Source organism: Somniosus microcephalus, unplaced genomic scaffold, assembly GCF_052327205.1.
Source record: "Somniosus microcephalus isolate GS21.2 unplaced genomic scaffold, FLI_Smic_1.0 unresolved_chr4, whole genome shotgun sequence".
Classification (NCBI taxonomy): Eukaryota; Metazoa; Chordata; class Chondrichthyes; order Squaliformes; family Somniosidae; genus Somniosus; species Somniosus microcephalus.
In genome coordinates this window covers 53,156,268-53,174,095 of record NW_028225182.1, presented here as the reverse complement: position 1 = coordinate 53,174,095, position 17,828 = coordinate 53,156,268, and the positions used below count along the sequence as shown (strand labels likewise).

The window sequence follows — 17,828 nt, the reverse complement described above, 5'->3', positions numbered from 1 at the left end:
GGAGAGTACAATGTACTCCTGGTAGTTCAAAGTTAGCTTCGGTCACCCTGAAGAATTGAATTGTGAGTTAATTTGAATAACGCAACTTGGAATCACAGCAGCAGTAACCAGCATATAGCAGGGATCAAAGACCCGGGTCTGCATGACTCCAGACCACACTACATTCATTCACTGGCTTTACGTCCAAGCAGGTCATTAACACCACCAACAACAACAACCTGCATTTATACAGCGCCTTTAACGTAGTAAAACGTCCCAAGGTGCTTCACGGGAGCGATTATTAAACACAATTTGACACCGAGCCACATAAGGAGATATTAAGACAGAAACGATAGCAAAATACTGCGGATGCTGGAAATCCGAAACAACAACAGAAAGGGCAACATCTGTAGAGAGAAAGAGAGTCAACGTTTCAGGTCGAAACCCTTCTTCAGAACGGAGAAAAAAGGCAGGAAATCGAAGATTAAAAGGCAGTTCGGGGGCCTGTTGCCTGGCCTGCTGAGTTTTTCCAGCGTTTTCTGTTATTAGGACAGAAAGCTTGGTCAGGGAAGCAGGTTTTAAGCAGCGCCTTAAAAGGAGAGGAGGTAGAGAGGTTTAGGGAGGGAATTCCAGAGCTCGGGGCCCAGGCAGCTGAAGGCACGGCCGCCAATGGTGGAACAAACAAAATCGGGGGATGCTCAAGAGGCCAGAATTGGAGGAGTGCAGAGATAGCAGGGGGGCTAAAGGAGGTTACCGAGACAGGGAGGGGCGAGGCCGTGGAGGGATTTGAAAACAAGGATGAGAATTTTTTAAAAGAACGAGGTGCTGCTTAACCGGGAGCCAACGCAGGTCAGCGAGCACAGGGGGGGGGGGGGGGGGGAGGGGGGGGAATGGGGGAACGGGACTTGGTGCGAGTTGAGGATATGGGCAGAGTTTTGGACGAGCCCAAGTTTACGAAGGGCGGAAGACGGGAAGCCCCAGGAGTGCGTTGGAATCGTCAAGTCTCGAGGTAACAAAGGCCCGGATGAGGAATTCAGCAGATGAGCTGAGGCGGGGCGGAGTCGAGCGATGTTCCGGAGGTGGAAACAGGCGGTCTTAGTGATGGCGCGGATATATGGTCGGCCGCTCATTAAATATTCTCCTGTTCCTTAACGAGACAATCAAGTGTTCAGACAGGCTCGGAATAAAACAAGCTAGACGTTGCGCTAGATGGTAGCAAGGCAATAAGATAGCTCAGCCAATGAGATAGCTCAGCCAATGAGATCATAATGGAAGTCACTGGTGAGGGCATAATGAGTCATTCTGGGTTGCTAAGCGAATGAGGTCGTCAATAGTTTCACCTCTCATGGCACTCACCCATGATTAAAAAAATAGGGGGAAAGTCAATGATCCAGGAACGGTTCCAGTACAGGGTAATGAGTCACATAGAAACATAGAAGATAGGAGCAGGAGTCGGCCATTCGGCCCCTCGAGCCTGCTCCGCCATTCAATGAGATCATGGCTGATCATCCAAACTCAGTACCCTGTCCCTGCCTTCTCCCCATATCCCTTGATCCCTTTAGCCTCAAGAAATATATCCAACTCCTTCTTGAATATATTTAATGAATTGGCCTCCACTGCCTTCTGTGGTAGAGAATTCCACAGGTTCACCACTCTCTGGGTGAAGAAATTCCTCCTCATCTCTGTCCTAAATGGCTTACCCCTTATCCTTAGACTGTGACCCCTGGTTCTGGACTCCCCCGCCATCGGGAACATCCTTCCTGCATCGCGTCTGTCTAGTCCTGTTAGAATTTTATAAGTTTCAATGAGATCCCCTCTCATTCTTCGAAACTCCAGCGAGTATAAGCCCAATCGACCCAATCTCTCCTCATACGTCATTCCTGCCATCCCAGGTATCAGCCTGGTGAATCTTCGCTGCACTCCCTCCATGGCAAGAACATCCTTCCTCAGATAAGGCGACCAAAACTGCACACACTACTCAAGGTGTGGTCTCACCAAGGCCCTGTACAACTGCAGCAAGACATCCTTGCTCCTGCACTCGAATCCTCTCGCTACGAAGGCCAACGTACCATTTGCCTTCTTAACCGCCTGCTGCACCTGCATGCTTACCTTCAGCGACTGGTGCACAAGGACACACAGGTCTCGTTGCACTTCCCCTTCTCCCAATCTATTGCTGTTCAGATAATAATCTGCCTTCCTGTTTTTGCCACATTATATTGCATCTGCCCAAATCGTACTGGAGTTTCTCTGCATCCTCCTCACAGCACACACGCCCACCCAGCTTTGTCGTCGTCTGCAAACTGACTCGCACTCATTTACAGTAGACAGCTGACTCGGGTGTGGAGAGTGATGCCCACAGTAAGGGGATCATACCGGTCCTCAACAGGACCAACTCCCAGCAACACTTGCAGGCCTCGAGCAGGATCACTTTCTGTTTACTGCGCCCCTACCAGCTCGGCGGGTCAGAAAACCGGTTAGCGAACATTCCTGCGGTTAAAAATATTAAAATGGAGTACTCTTACATCAGCTTTTGAATGAGACCAAGGCCCCATCTGCCCACTCAGGTGGGCATAAAAGATCCCACGGCCACTATTTCGAAGAACAGGCAAGTTCTCCTGGCCAATATTGACCCCCCAACCAACAACAACTTGTATTTATACAGCGCCTTTAATGTAGTAAAACTTCCCAAGGCACTTCACAGGAGTGATTATCAAACAAAATTTGACACCGAGCTACAGAGATATTAGGACAGGTGGTCAAAAACTTGGTCAAAGAGGTCGGTTTTAAGGAGCATCTTAAAAGGAGAGAGAGGCGGAGAGGTTTAGGGAGGGAATTCCAGAGCTCGGGGCCCAGGCGACTGAAGGCACGGCCGCCAATGGTCCTAAATGGCCGACCCCTTATTCTGAGACTGTGACCCCTGGTTCTAGACTCCCCAGCCAGGGGAAACATCCTCCCTGCATCTACCCTGTCAAGCCCTGTAAGAATCTTGTATGTTTCAATGAGATCACCTCTCATTCTTCTAAACTCTAGAGAATATAGGCCTAGTCTCCTCAATCTCTCCTCATAGGACAATCCCCCCATCCCAGGAACCAGTCTGGGGAACCTTCGTTGCACTCCCTCTATGGCGAGTATATCCTTCCTTAGGTAAGGAGACCAAAACTGTCCACAATACTCCAGGTGTGGTCTCACCAGGGCCCTATATAATTACAGTAAGACGTCTTTACTCTTATACTCAAATCCTCTTGTAATAAAGGCCAACATACCATTTACTTTCCTAATTGCTTGCTGTACCTGCAGGTTAACTTTCAGTGATTGGTGTACAAGGACACCCAGGTCCCTCTGAACACCAACATTTCCCAATCTCTCACCATTTAAAAAATACTCTGCTTTTCTATTTTCCTACCAAAGTGGATAACTTCACATTTCTCCACATTATATTCCATTTGCCATGTTCTTGCCCACTCACTTAGCCTGTCTATATCCCCTTGAAGCCTCCTTGCATCCTCCTCACAACTTACATTCCCACCTAGCTTTGTATCATCAGCAAACTTGGATATATTACATTTGGTCCCCTCATCCAAATCATTGATGTAGATTGTGAATAGCTGAGGCCCAAGCACTGATCCTTGCGGTACCCCACTAGTTACAGCCTGCCAACCCGAAAATGACTCGTTTATTCCTACTCTCTGTTTTCTGTCCGTTAACCAATCCTCAATCCATGCTAGTATATTACCCCCAATCCCACGAGCCCTAATTTTGTTTAATAACCTTGTGTGGCACCTTATCGAATGCCTTCTGAAACACCACATCCACTGGTTCCCCCTTACCTATTCTGCTAGTTACAACCTCAAAAAACTCTAACAGATTCGTCAAACACGATTTCCCTTTTATAAATCCGTGTTGACTCTGCCCAACCCTATTATTATTTTCTAAGTGCCCTGTTACCACGTCCTTAATAATAGATTCTAGCATTTTCCCTACTGCTGATGTCAGGCTAACTGGTCTGTAGTTCTGTTTTCTCTCTCCCTCCTTTCTTAAATAGTGGGGTTACATTTGCTACCTTCCAATCCACGGGAACCGTTCTAGAATCAATGGAATTTTGGAAAATGACAACCAATGCATCCACTATCCCTATAGTCACCTCTTTCAAAACCCTAGGACGTAGGCCATCAGGTCCAGGGGATTTATCGGCTTTCAGTCCCATTAATTTCTCCAGTAATATTATTTTACTAACACTAATTTCTTTCAGTTCCTCATTCTCGCTAGAGCCTTGGTTCTCCACTATTTCCGAGAAGTTTTTTGCGTCTTCTTCCGTGAAGGCAGACACAAAGTATTTGTTTAATTTCTCTGCCATTTCCTTATTCCCCATTATAATTTCTCCTGTCTCAGCCTTACTTTCACTAAACCTTTCCTTTTTACATACCTATAGAAGCTTTTACAGTCTGTTTTTAGGTCTCTTGCTAGTTTACTCTCATATTCTATTTTTCCTTTCTTTATCAATTTCTTGATCCTCCTTTGCTGAATTCTAAAATTCTCCCAATCCTCAGGCTCACACTCTTTTTGGCAACATTATAAGCCTCTTCCTTTGATCTAATACTATCTTTAACTTCTCTTGTTAGCCACGGCTGGACCACTTTTCCGGTGGGGTTTTTGTGCCTTAAAGGAATGTATATTTGTTGTAAATTATGTATTAATTCTTTAAATGTTAGCCATTGCTCCTCTACCGTCATACCTTTTAATGTAGTTTCCCAAACTACCTTAGCCAACTCGCCCCTCATACCTACGTAGTTTGCTTTGTTTAGATTTAAGACCCTAGTTTCGGATTTAACTAAATCACTTTCAAACTCAATATAAATTCTATCATATTATGGTCACTCTTCCCTAAAGGCCCCTTTACAAAAGGTTATTAATGAACCCTTTCTCATTGTACAATACTAGATCTAAAATAGCCTGTTCCCTAGTTGGTTCCTCAACATACTGATCTGGAAAACTATCTTGCATACATTCCATGGATTCATCCTCCACACTACTACTGCAAATTTGGTTTGCCCAGTCTAAACGCAGATTAAAGCCCCCCCATGATTACTGTGTTACCCTTGTTACATACGCCTCGCATTTCCTGATTTATACTCTGCCCTACATTACAGCTAATGTTTGGGGGCCTATAAACAACTGCCCACCAATGTTTTCTGCCCCTTGATTTGGAATAGTCAAGCCTAAAGGTAAACAAAGCATGGGTGAGGGTTTCAGCAGCAGATGAGCTGAGGCAGGGACGGAGCCGGGTGATGTGACGGATTAGCTGGCCACTAATCGGATTGCTGTTTGCGGGAGCTTGCTGTGTGCAGTTAGCTGCTGCGTTTCCTACATTACAACAGCGACTGCACTTCTAAAGTACGTCATTGGCTGTCGAGCGCTTTGGGACATCCCAAGGTTGTGAAAGTCGCTCCATTAAGGCAAGTGCTTTCTGTTTCTTTATCCCTTGCATTCAATTTGTAGATCGCTGGTTCGAATGTAGCGATGGGTCGGCTGAGCCGTGGGCACTAATTCCCCATCGAGTCCTCCAGACTTCAAACGATTTAAGAGGTTATAAAATTGCCCTAGCTTGGCATTATCAAAGCACATAGGTGAAGAGAGAGAGAGAGAGAGAGAGAGAGAGAGAGACACACACACATCGAGGGAAGGAGGGGAAAAAAGGAAATAAATATTCTCAGCTATGTGCGCAATACATTTTAATACCAGGCCAAAAAAAGGGAACAATTGCAAGCTGAAAATCCACACTATAGGAGGGATAACCAGAGCTAGTTCAGCTGAGGTACTGCTCTACAAATCTGTAACTTACCTAGTTATGTACAATATGTCCATAACCCAGTGTAAACCAGCAGTTTCACACAATACAACCTCAGGGATCGGTACAATCCTACTCGGGATAGACATGTGGTACAAAGTAAGTGGTGTGCTGCACTGTCCCATCATAAAACCTACAATACAGAGGATACCATTTTATGCAGTACTGTATAACAAACAGCATTGAAGACGAGCAGTTGGGGCCAGGCAGGCTCCTTTAGCAGGTGGTTTCGATATGTTCACTCGGTACGAGACTGTCTCGGGTTGACTGATCACTCGGTGTATCGCGTCCCACAGTGTCTGCGAAAGGGGGCCGGGCCAGCCCATTGCCATGGTTACAGACAGGACTTTATGGCAGATGGAAAATAGGCGAGGAATTTCAACTCTTGGGATGTCGCTTTACGTTTCAACGTGTTGAGATTTATAAATCGACATTTACGCGCTTAGCAATTGTTTTCGGACACGGTTATCTTACTGGAGGGTCAAAAGTTAATTCTCACAAGACGACAGTGGGGAATGTCTCACACTCTCACTCATTACACGGTGTGACTAGCCCATGTAGATCACGTTTTAAACCCAGATGTGATATTAGCTCCTCTCTCCCAATACCGTAGGCTGACAATGTGGCTCCTCCACACAACCATTAACATTTCAGCTTCCCCCACCCCCCAACCTCTTCTCCTGCCTCTAACTGGAATACCAGCCCCCGGCTATTTTTCACCAGCTTTGCCTGAAGCGGGAGTGACAGCAGTCTGTTCGACCGTGGAGGGAAGCACAGCTGGACTGCATCCTCGTCCAACATCTTTATTTGCCTCCTTCCACAAAAGGCACGGGCACTTCCCACTGGGTCACTGAACAGCAACTAGGAGTGGGAACCGGAGCAGATTACCCCCCCCCCCCCCCCCCCCCCGCCCCCAAACCAGGGAGGACCCTCCGAGGCGAGTCGTAATACCGCCCCAGAGCTGCAAACTCAGCAGAGACCAAGAATCAAAGCTGGACCTCTGGGCTGTATGAAAGCTCGGCCCTGGTTGTATTTTTACCAGTTGTGTTTAAAATCAGGAAGGAATTAGATTGAGTAAATAAATAGAAACTGTTCCCAGTGGCTGAAGGGTCGATAACCAGAGGGCACAGATTTAAGGTGACTGGCAAAAGAACCAGAGGCGACGTGAGGAAAAACTTTTATACGCAGCGAGTGGTCAGGATTTGGAATGCGCTGCCTGATAGGGCGGTGGAGGCAGATTCAATCGCAGCTTTCAAAAAGGGAATTGGATAAATACTTGGAGAAAAAATTGCAGGGATGTGGGGAGCGAGTGGGGCTGACTGGATAGCTCTTCGAAAGGGCCGGCGCAGACTCGATGGGCCTCCTTCTGTGCTGTACTATTCTGTGATTCTATGCGGGCGGGCATCGACCCGAAACGGTGACTCTTGTTTCTCTCTCCACAGATGCTGACTGTTTCATAGAAAATAGGAGCAGGAGTCGGCCATTCGGCCCCTCGAGCCTGCTCCGCCATTCAATGAGATCATGGCTGATCATCCAAATTCAGTACCCTGTCCCTGCCTTCTCCCCATATCCCTTGATCCCTTTAGCCTTCAGAAATATATCTAACTCCTTCTTGAATATATTTAATGAATTGGCCTCAACTGCCTTCTGTGGTAGAGAATTCCACAGGTTCACCACTCTCTGGGTGAAGAAATTCCTCCTCATCTCTGTCCTAAATGGCTTACCCCTTATCCTTAGACTGTGACCCCTGGTTCTGGACTCCCCGCCATCGGGAACATCCTTCCTGCATCTAGTCTGTCTAGTCCTGTTAGAATTTTATAAGTTTCAATGAGATCCCCTCTCATTCTTCTAAACTCCAGCGAGTATAAGCCCAATCGACCCAATCTCTCCTCATACGTCATTCCTGCCATCCCAGGTATCAGTCTGGTGAATCTTCGCTGCACTCCCTCCATGGCAAGAACATCCTTCCTCAGATAAGGCGACCAAAACTGCACACAATACTCAAGCATTTTCTGTTTTTATTTCAGATTCCCAGCGCTTTGCTTTTGTGTTTTTGCCTGCTCGGCCGGCAGGAGGTCAGGGATGTGACCCTTTAAACACGTTTACATTTGAAAAATCAGCAAAGGCAGCTTCCTTTGTGGGCCAGAGTGCATCTTCGTGCATCGTAAAACACCTTGCCTGGGGGCTCCCTGAGAAACACTTTGAGGTTTCTTACTGTAGTCGCTGCCTGTTTGAACAAATCAAAGCGTTCCCAGAGTGGTGGGTTTCATCACTTCCCTTTCCACCCCCGTGCCCCATTACTGATTAAACAGTCAGGGTGGGTGGTATACATCAGACAAGTCAGGCTTGGCGGTTGCTGAAGTGGATGTGGTTAAAGCCAATTCTCGGGAGGGAGTTGAGCAAATCGATCAAGCGCAAGGTTCAAAACAACAGGCTGCTCACAAAAAGAAATAATCCCAAAAAGCAGGAATGGGAATATTTTTTTCCTGTTTAGAAAGTCTATTCAGCAACAAATGGTCATCATTAACCCAGGGTGCTTCAGTGATCGTGCCACTTCAATAGTTAATTCTGTTCCATCACAAGTGTTATGTACAAGACAGCTCTCCCAAGACCGTCATCCTCTTTACAACCAGCCTAGGAAGAGCACGCACGAATCATAGCTTGTTGTGCCAATTTGAGGTTTCAAACACGAGGTACCTCCTCGAGTCTTCTCAACAAAGGTTGGGCATTTACAATGTGGAGTACAAGGCGCCAAACTTTTGCCGTGCCGATCAGTGACAAAACCCACCAGAATAGCTCGTGCATTGTACAGCATAACTGCCCCAACTTCTTCAGTACCAATGAATCGGGGCAATCTCTCCACTGGCTGGAGTCCTACCTAGCACAAAGGAAGATGGTTGTGGTGGTTGGAGGTCAATCATCACAGCCCCAGGACATCGCTGCAGGAGTTCCTCAGGGCAGTGTCCTCGGCCAACCAACCATCTTCAGCTGCTTCATCAATGACCTTCCCTGTATCATAAAGTCAGAAGTGGGGATGTTCGCTGATGATTGCAGTGTTCAGTTCCATTCGCAACTCCTCAGATAATGAAGCAGTCCATGCCCGCATGCAGCAAGACCTGGACAACATTCAGGTTTGGGCTGATAAGTGGCAGGTAACATTCGCGCCACACAAGTGCCAGGCAATGACTATCTCCAACAAGCGAGAGTCTAACTATCGCCCCTTGACATTCAACAGCATTACCATCGCCGAATCCCCCACCATCAACGGCCTGGGGGGTCACCATTGACCAGAAACTTAACTGGACCAGCCACATAAATACGGTGGAAACAAGAGCAGGTCAGAGGCTGGGTATTCTGTGGCGAGTGTCTCACCTCCCGACTCCCCAAAGCCTTCCACCATCTACAAGGCACAAGTCAGGAGTGTGATGGAATACTCTCCACTTGCCTGGGTGAGTGCAGCTCCAACAACACTCAAGAAGCTCGACACCATCCGGGACAAATCAGCCCGCTTGATTGGCACCCCATCCACCACCTTAACCATTCACTCCCTCCACCACCGGCGCACCGTGGCTGCAGTGTGCACCATCTACAAGATACACTGCAGCAACTCGCCAAGGCTTCTTCGGCAGCACCTCCCAAACCGGCGACCTCTTCCACCTAGAAGGACAAGGGCAGCAGGCGCATGGGAGCACCACCACCTCCAAGTTCCCTCCAAGTCACACACCATCCTGACTTGAAAATATATCGGCCGATCCTTCATTGTCACTGGGTCAAAATCCTGGAACTCCCTCCCTAACAGCACTGTGGGAGCACCTTCACCACACGGACTGCAGTGGTTCAAGGCGGCGGCTCACCACCCCCTTCTCAAGGGCAACTAGGGACGGGCAATAAATGCCGGCCATACCAGCGACGCCCACATCCCATGAGTGAATTTAAAAAAAAATTAGTTAAAAGTAAGAAATTGGGAAGGAGAATTGATAGCAAACATTTGGGGTTAAGGTGCAGACTTGTTGCTGCAGGCTCCGCGTGCCCCCCCACCCCACCAATGAAGGAGCTGATCCGCCTAAAACTCGGAGCAGAAATCAGATTAGCAAAACGGAGGTCCCCTCCCAGTCTGGAAGGTGCTAGCCTTGTGGAATGGAGACTCAGCCACTCTACGTTATCTTTCCCCGTAGAACATTAAAACGGCAGCTCCTTCCTTCAGTTTCTCTCGCTTTCCACAATCTCCTTCGCGCTTTTAAAACCAAGCTGGGCGTCACCAACAATTGTCGCTTTACCGCGGCTTCTCTTTCACCCACTTCAGGCTTGGTTGCGTCCCGTACTGTGGGCCTGCGAGACCCCCTTGGTGTCGGCCATGGCTCAGCAGGTAGTACTGAAGGGTCAGAAGGTCGCTGGATGTCCGGTGGACGTGAAAGGGGCCATATAAATGCAAGTCTCTTTTTTTTTTAAAAAGGGTGAGGGCGTACAATTTGGATGTAAGAATAGGCAGATGGGAATACAGTGTAAATAGGGGAAAGCAGTCAGAGATGAACGAAGGGATTGAGGAGTCCAGTTACAGGGAACTCTATTATCCGGCACCAACGGGACCGGCGTGGTGCCGGTTTATCAAAAAGTCCGGATTAGAGAGAGGTATAGTAAAAGGTACGAGAGCGCCGTACACAGCAACAAATCCAGGCTTCCCTGTTGCTTAGCAACATGGGCAGGAATTCCGGCCACAGACCAAGCTTCCCTGTTGCTTAGCAACAAGTGCACGAACCCCAGTTACAGATCCAGGAACTGCCACTAAGATGAAGTAAAACTTACCTGAACCTACTCCTGAATTTTGCCGGTTAACAGAGATTTCTGGTTATTTAGGTGCTGGTAAATCGAGAGTTTCCTGTACCTGGATCATTAAAAGCTACTTTGCAAATGGAAAAAGAGGTAGAGAGTATAAAAGGACAGCATTGCTGCGATAGTTAGACAAAGCATGGATCAGACCTCAGCAGCTTGGGGTGCCCGGCTTAGAAAAGACATACTGGCCTTGGGGCAAGTCCAGCAATGATTCGCCACAACACCTGGGGTGAAGGGACTCGGCGACAAGGAGACTGGGCAAACTTGGGTTACCCTGCCTGGAAGCGAGAGGGTGAAGAACTGACTGAGGTGCTGGAAGGTAGATAGTGGGAAAAGTCATTCCCCTTGTAGGGGGATATCGAGAAGGGGGGGGGGGGGGTGTCATCTAAAAATCTGAAGCAAGCCTGTTAAATGGTTGGGGAAAAAAATCTCAACACACAGAAAAGGTTGGAGAATGTAAAATGCATTACTCCAGAAGGCAATAGATGCTTTGGCGGCCGTGCCTTCAGCTACCAAGGCCCTAAGCTCTGGAACTCCCTCCTTAAACCTCTCCGCCCCTCTATCTTGAAGTTGTTCCTTGAAACCGACCTCTTTGACCAAGCTTTTGGTCACCTGCCCTAATTTCTCCTTATGTGGCTCGGTGTCAATGTTTTGGTCTTCTAACACTCCGGTGAAGCGCCTTGGGACGTATTACTACGTTCAAGGCGCTGTATAAATACACGTTGTCGTTGTTGTAATCAATTGAGACACTGTAAACAGGGAAGGAAGGGAGCTAGGGTTAAACAAGATGGGGCTGTGATGGCTGATAAATTGGCAGAACAGGATCGAGGCACCAAATGGCAGACTCCGGTTCCTAGTCTGTACGGTTCAGTGCGACAGTACGCTACCCAGTTCGAAAAAGGATAGACTTGCATTTCTACAGCGCCTGTCACGGCCGCAGGACCTCCCAAAGCGCTTTACAGCCAATGAAGTACTTTTTGATGTGTAGTCACTGTTGTAATGTAGGAAACACGGCAGCCAATTAGCGCACAGCAAGCTCCCTCAAACAGCAATGTGAGAATGACCAGATCATCTGCTTTAGAGATGTTGGTTGAGGGATAAATATTGGCCCCAGGGCACTGGGGGAGAACTCTCCTGCAGGTTCTGAAGGTTTGAAGACAACTCGCTGGTTTAAATGTTTATTCCAGCACTCTGCATCCCCATATATCTGCAGCTCCATAAGGCTGCCAGGACTCAACAAGGGTCACATCTTACTCACAGTGGGAAGTGAAAATGAAGGGATAGGAGTGTGCGAATCTGGCCATTCTGCATCACGGATAAACAGAGCAATGAGTCATCAAAGTTAGAACCCCCAAATCAAACAGATGCTCACAATGGCCCAGAACTTCGGGTCCCCACGGGTGAGTGCGTGCTGGGTACTCACACGTAGGCCCAACGAAAGTGCCGGTTTCGTGCATGCACTGCGCACGCGCGGGAAACTGGAACTTCCGTTCCCTTAAAGGAAGGGGTTCACAGGTCGAACGCGTACGCCGGAGAGGCAGCGCGCACGCCTGGAACTTCCGGGTTTTTTTGCAGCTTTCTCCGGGAGGGTAAGTCTCCAGGAGCTACGCTTGTAAAAAGCAGTCGCAAGGCCTGCTTTTTACAAGGTAAGTGGTGAATTAAGTAAAATTAAAACATTTTTTCCACAGGTTTATTATTTTTAAATACTTTAAAAAGGTAAGTATATTTTTAGCTCCATTCAAAACTCTAATTAATTTTTTACACAAATTTAAATTGTTTAAAATAGTTATTTTATGTAATTTATAGTTATTTTAAAAATGTGGTGTTTTTTTTAATTTTTGAAGTTTTAGTGATGTTTTGGGACTTATAGTATTTATAGGTTTGACAGCCCTTCCTGTCAAATCTATGAATACAGATTCCCTGCTCCCATTGGCTCTCCATGGCCCACGTGATCCCAGGGGACGCTTCGAACTAACTGCGCCCCTGGGATACGCAAGCACTGCGCGCCGGCAGTTGGAGGAGGCCCAGGATCGGAATCCCACGCGGTCCCACAGCTCAACGGGCCGGCGCGCTAGCTAAGTGCAGGTCGGGAAGCCCCCGACCCGAATTTCTGGAAGGGCAAGGGTATTAAGGGTTACGGAACCGAGGCGGGCAGAGGGAGTGAAGATACGGATCAGCCCTGATCGAATGGAATGGCGGAACAGGCTCGAGGGGCCGAATGGCCTCCTCCTGTGCCTGTGTTGGTTATGAGCATAAGACACACCAGTCTGACCAACTCACCAACACAGCTCAGTGCCATATTCCATTTATTCCCTGGACTTCAACACATCGCTGAAAGACACTGCCGTTGCAAACCACAAGGTAATTATTACACATCGATTTTATTTTAATACTTTCGACCTGATGGTGCACTCTAACTGGTGGCAATCTATAATTGGGAGAGAACTCACAGCAGCATGTAAAATGTGTTTTAAAACAACTGCATTCACTGAAAAGCTAGGACAACTGATAGCTAGCAGGATCAGGACTGTAATTTAATCCAGGCGGTCAGATGACATCAAACCACGAGATTGTTGTTCAAACCGTTTAATCGACACCGCCCCAAAGCACCCATACCCCGATTGGGTTTCAGTCCTGTTAATCATTTGTGACTCTTTTTCCAAATATACGCGCCCCCCCCCCCCGTCTCTGGCTGGGTAGCGAGGGTTGGCATAGAACCGCTCAGGATGGACTACCTCCTGAACAATCGCACCGCAACTCACAGAACGGGTTTTTGAAAACAAAAGCCCATTTTGCAGTTAGAGAAAAGCCTTCAGAAGCGGCAAAACCAGGACAAAAACATATAAGATTGTGAAGGGGTTGGATCGGGTGGATGCGGGAAAGATGTTCCCGATGATGGGTGAAACTAGAGCTAGGGGGCATAGTCTTAGAATAAGGGGCTGCTCTTTCAAAACTGAGATGAGGAGGAACTACTTCACTCAGAGGGTGGTAGGTCCATGGAATATGCTGCCCCAAAAAGCTGTAGAAGCTACATCATTACATAAATTTAAAACAGAAATAGACAGTTTCCTAGAAGTAAAGGGAATAAAGGGTTACGGGGAGCGGGCAGGAATTTGGACATGAGTCTAGGTTCGGATCGGTCATGGCCCTGTGGGTAGCGGAGCGGGCCCAGGTAGCCTGATCCTGCTCCTATTTCGTGTGTCTAATTCTGTTAGATTCAGGAGATGGTTCTGTGATAGTAGATTGGCGGTTAGGATCAGATCAGCCATGATCTTATTGAATGGTGGAGCAGGCTCGAGGGGCCGATTGGCCTACTCCTGCTCCTATTTCTTATGTTCTTAAATGCTCGTCACAATTCACCCACATCCTTGATATACTCGAGAACAAAGGTAACACACCAACTCTGGTGGAACAGCCCACGACTATTATGCAAGGGAGCAATATCTTCCCCATCCAGTGGAGCAAAAATTCAAAAACACATGAAAAATAATACATGGTCCCTCACACGCGCCGTCACTCGCATGGAGTGTTACAGAATCTATTTCTATTTCTCTTTCACAGAACGCCTTTACAAACGATTTTCAGGGTTGTTAATGCAGCGTATTATTAAGTAGGATTAGAGAGAAATGTACAGGGCCACAAAACGCTTAACTCTTTCACTGGCCCGATCCTCCATTTAGCTTCAAAGTGGACTCTAGATGCCAAGGGGGCCATTCCAATTTAGATTAAAACGACTTGAAACATAAACATAGAAGATAGGAGCAGGAGTAGGCCATTTGGCCCCGCTCCGCCATTCAATGCGATCATGGCTGATCATCCAAACTCAGTACCCTGTCCCTGCCTTCTCCCCATTTCCCTTGATCCTTTAGCCTCAAGAAATATAATTGGCCTCAACTGCCTTCTGTGGTAGAGAATTCCACAGGTTCACCACTCTCTGGGTGAAGAAATTCCTCCTCATCTCTGTCCTCAATGGCCGACCCCTTATCCTTAGACTGTGACCCCTGGTTCTGGACTCCCCGCCATCGGGAACATCCTTCCTGCATCTAGTCTGTCTAGTCCTGTTAGAATTTTATAAGTTTCAATGAGATCCCCTCTCATTCTTCTAAACTCCAGCGAATATAAGTCCAATCGACCCAATCTCTCCTCATACGTCATTCCTGCCATCCCAGGTATCAGTCTGGTGAACCTTCGCTGCACTCCCTCCATGGCAAGAACATCCTTCCTCAGATAAGGCGACCAAAACTGCACACAATACTCAAGGTGTGGTCTGACCAAGGCCCTGTACAACTGCAGCAAGACATCCTTGCTCCTGTACTCAAACCCTCTCGCTAGGAAGGCCAACATACCATTTGCCTTCTGTAACGTTCCGCTGCAATAATTCAGAGGGTCGAGGGGAAACGTCACAATGGTTGGGGCTGTGTTGTGCCGAGCTTCCAAACCGTATTTGTTGGCTAACAAAACATGCCCATTCAGAAGAAATTATGTTTTATGGAAATATGAAGGAACACATGGCTTCCACATTATATCCCATATATTTCATCAACAACTATTTGTAAAACACCAGCTCCTATATGCAACAGCAGAAGCTTCCTACGAGTGACGAGGGCATCGCTGGTCTTGTTGGGCCAGTCTAGCTCAGTTCCAGTCGGCCCGCCACACGCTCGATGTTTAGGAAGCAGTCTGTCTAAACGCTCGCGCGGACAGCAAATGCCGACACGGACTGCTGGAGCCAAATGGCCCCTCTTCGTGTCGTGACTCTTGCGCGCATGAAGGAGTAAATTCGTTTCTGAAAACCGAGTGTGGGCTCCAGACACAAAATAGGAGGAGATTAAATAAATGTCACTCGCCTCATGGCGTGAAAGCAGGATTATGGAGCAAGGCGGTATTACAACGCTCCGAGGATGAAAGGCACACTGGCCCGATCCCAAGCCCGCAGCGCCCAGCCGGTAAATGCCCGATGGTGCCCGCGATCCAAAGGGGAGATGTTGAACTGAGACCTGGTGCTTCCGTGCACAACTCGCACCAAGTCTCGTTCACCCATCGCCCCGCTGACCGACATCAGCCCCCCAACCCCTCCATTTTCAAAGAAAGCAGACAAACAGACTTGCATTTATGTAGCGCCTTTCACAACCACCGGACGTCTCAAAGCGCTTTACAGTCAATGAAGTACTTTTTGAAATGTAGTCACTGTTGTAATGTGGGAAACGTGGCAGCCAATTTGCGCACAGCAAGCTCCCACAAACAGCAATGTGATAATGACCAGATCATCTGACTTGGTTATGTTGGTTGAGAGAAATATTGGCCCCAGGACCCCTGCTCTTCTTCAAAGTAGTGCCATGGGATCTTTTACATCCACCTGAGGGGGCAGACGGAGCCTCGGTTTAACGGCTCACCCAAAAGACAGCCCCTCCCCACAGTGCAGCCCTCCCTCAGTACTGCCCCTCCGACAGTGCTGCGCTCCCTCAGTACTGCCCCTCCGACAGTGCGACGCTCCCTCAGTACTGCCCCTCCGACAGTGCGACGCTCCCTCAGTACTGCCCCTCCGACAGTGCGGCGCTCCCTCAGTACTGCCCCTCCGACAGTGCGGCGCTCCCTCAGCACTGCCCCTCCGACAGTGCGGCGCTCCCTCAGTACTGCCCCTCCGACAGTGCGGCGCTCCCTCAGTACTGCCCCTCCGACATTGCGGCGCTCCCTCAGTACTGCCCCTCCGACAGTGCGGCGCTCCCTCAGTACTGCCCCTCCGACAGTGCGGCGCTCCCTCAGTACTGCCCCTCCGACAGTGCGGCGCTCCCTCAGTACTGCCCCTCCGACAGTGCGGCGCTCCCTCAGTACTGCCCCTCCCTCGGTATTATACTGGGAGTGATGCCAAGAGCTGACCATAAAGAAGAATACCCTCAGTCAACTAGTCCTGGGACTCAGTGAAGTAACTACTAACAATACTAACAATAACCAGCCCCAGGACAGTGACAGGGTAACACAAAGAATTCGACCCAACACAATCGTCGCTAAGCAAAAGGAAAAATATCTGACATATTGGGCAGAAACAACAAAAACCCAAAGCAAACTCAATTGCTACTTGGCCCTAAACAGACAATACAACATAGCTGATTACCTGACCATGGTAAAGGATAACAAACTGAGAAGAACCTTGACAAGGTACAGACTTAGCGAACATAGCCTAGCGATCGAAAAAGGCAGACACAGGCAGACCAGGCTGCCAAGAGAGGACAGGATATGCTCGCACTGCAGTCAGGGAGTGGTGGAGACAGAGATGCACTTCCTCACAGCTTGTGGAAAATATCAGGGCATCAGGGAGAATTTCTACCAAAAATTCTCACAAATATGCCCTGATTTCAGAAATCTGAATGACAACCAAAAACTCCCATTCCTACTGGGAGAGGAGAGAAGCTGTATAACACTGGCGGCACGCTATGTTACAGCTTGCCATGAACAGAGAGCCAACCAGTAAACTAAGAAAAGAAAATATATAAACAATGCGAATGTATATTTATACACTCAGGGATATACCTGTTTATACACTGTATGAATAGAACTGCGTTTATGTGGTAAACCATAAATGTATTTTGATGCTTTGGCAACATTAGATGTAACTTATCATGCCAATAAAGCGATTTGAATTGTGAATTGTGAATTGTCTGCCTAGATTACGTACTCTAATCTCCGGAGTGAGGATTATGACTCGGTGGTCAAGGTGCTACCCACGGAGCCACAGCTGACATCTAGTGAATAGCGCAGTTGCAGCTTTTCCCTTGGAAACTGTCAGTCCTTCTGTCCGCGCCTGCTCCTTGATTTCAGAAGTAACACCTCATTCAATATCTTTCACAAATGTGCACTCAACTGGAGCTGGAGTTTCTACACTTATGCTGTAAAGCACCGACCAAATGGGAAAAGGTGATTTTGAAATACAAGGAAATCATTAACATGCAGCTGGGAGGGGGGGAGGAAGAGATGGAAATCATACAAGAAGAATATTTTCATACGCTTACAGCTCCTGAAGTCACAAGCGCCTCCTAAAATATTCGGAAAATACAACCACAACATAGACTGCAGTCAGTGCAGACACTTTGGTCGGGTTTTTCCAAATCCTAAGAATAGTAGCAGCAGTTAGCATCCAGCTCTCGGAGTATTCACTGCAAATTCCAGCACAATGGGG

General features: G+C 47.9%; 1 protein-coding gene across 3 annotated transcripts in view; it reads right to left on the bottom strand.

Annotated features, from left to right (window-relative positions):
• LOC147091104 (RNA-binding protein FXR1-like) overlaps positions 1–17,828 on the bottom strand; it is a 101,802-nt gene that overhangs the window by 83,284 nt on the left and 690 nt on the right. The gene's annotated exons all lie outside the window — the stretch shown is intronic.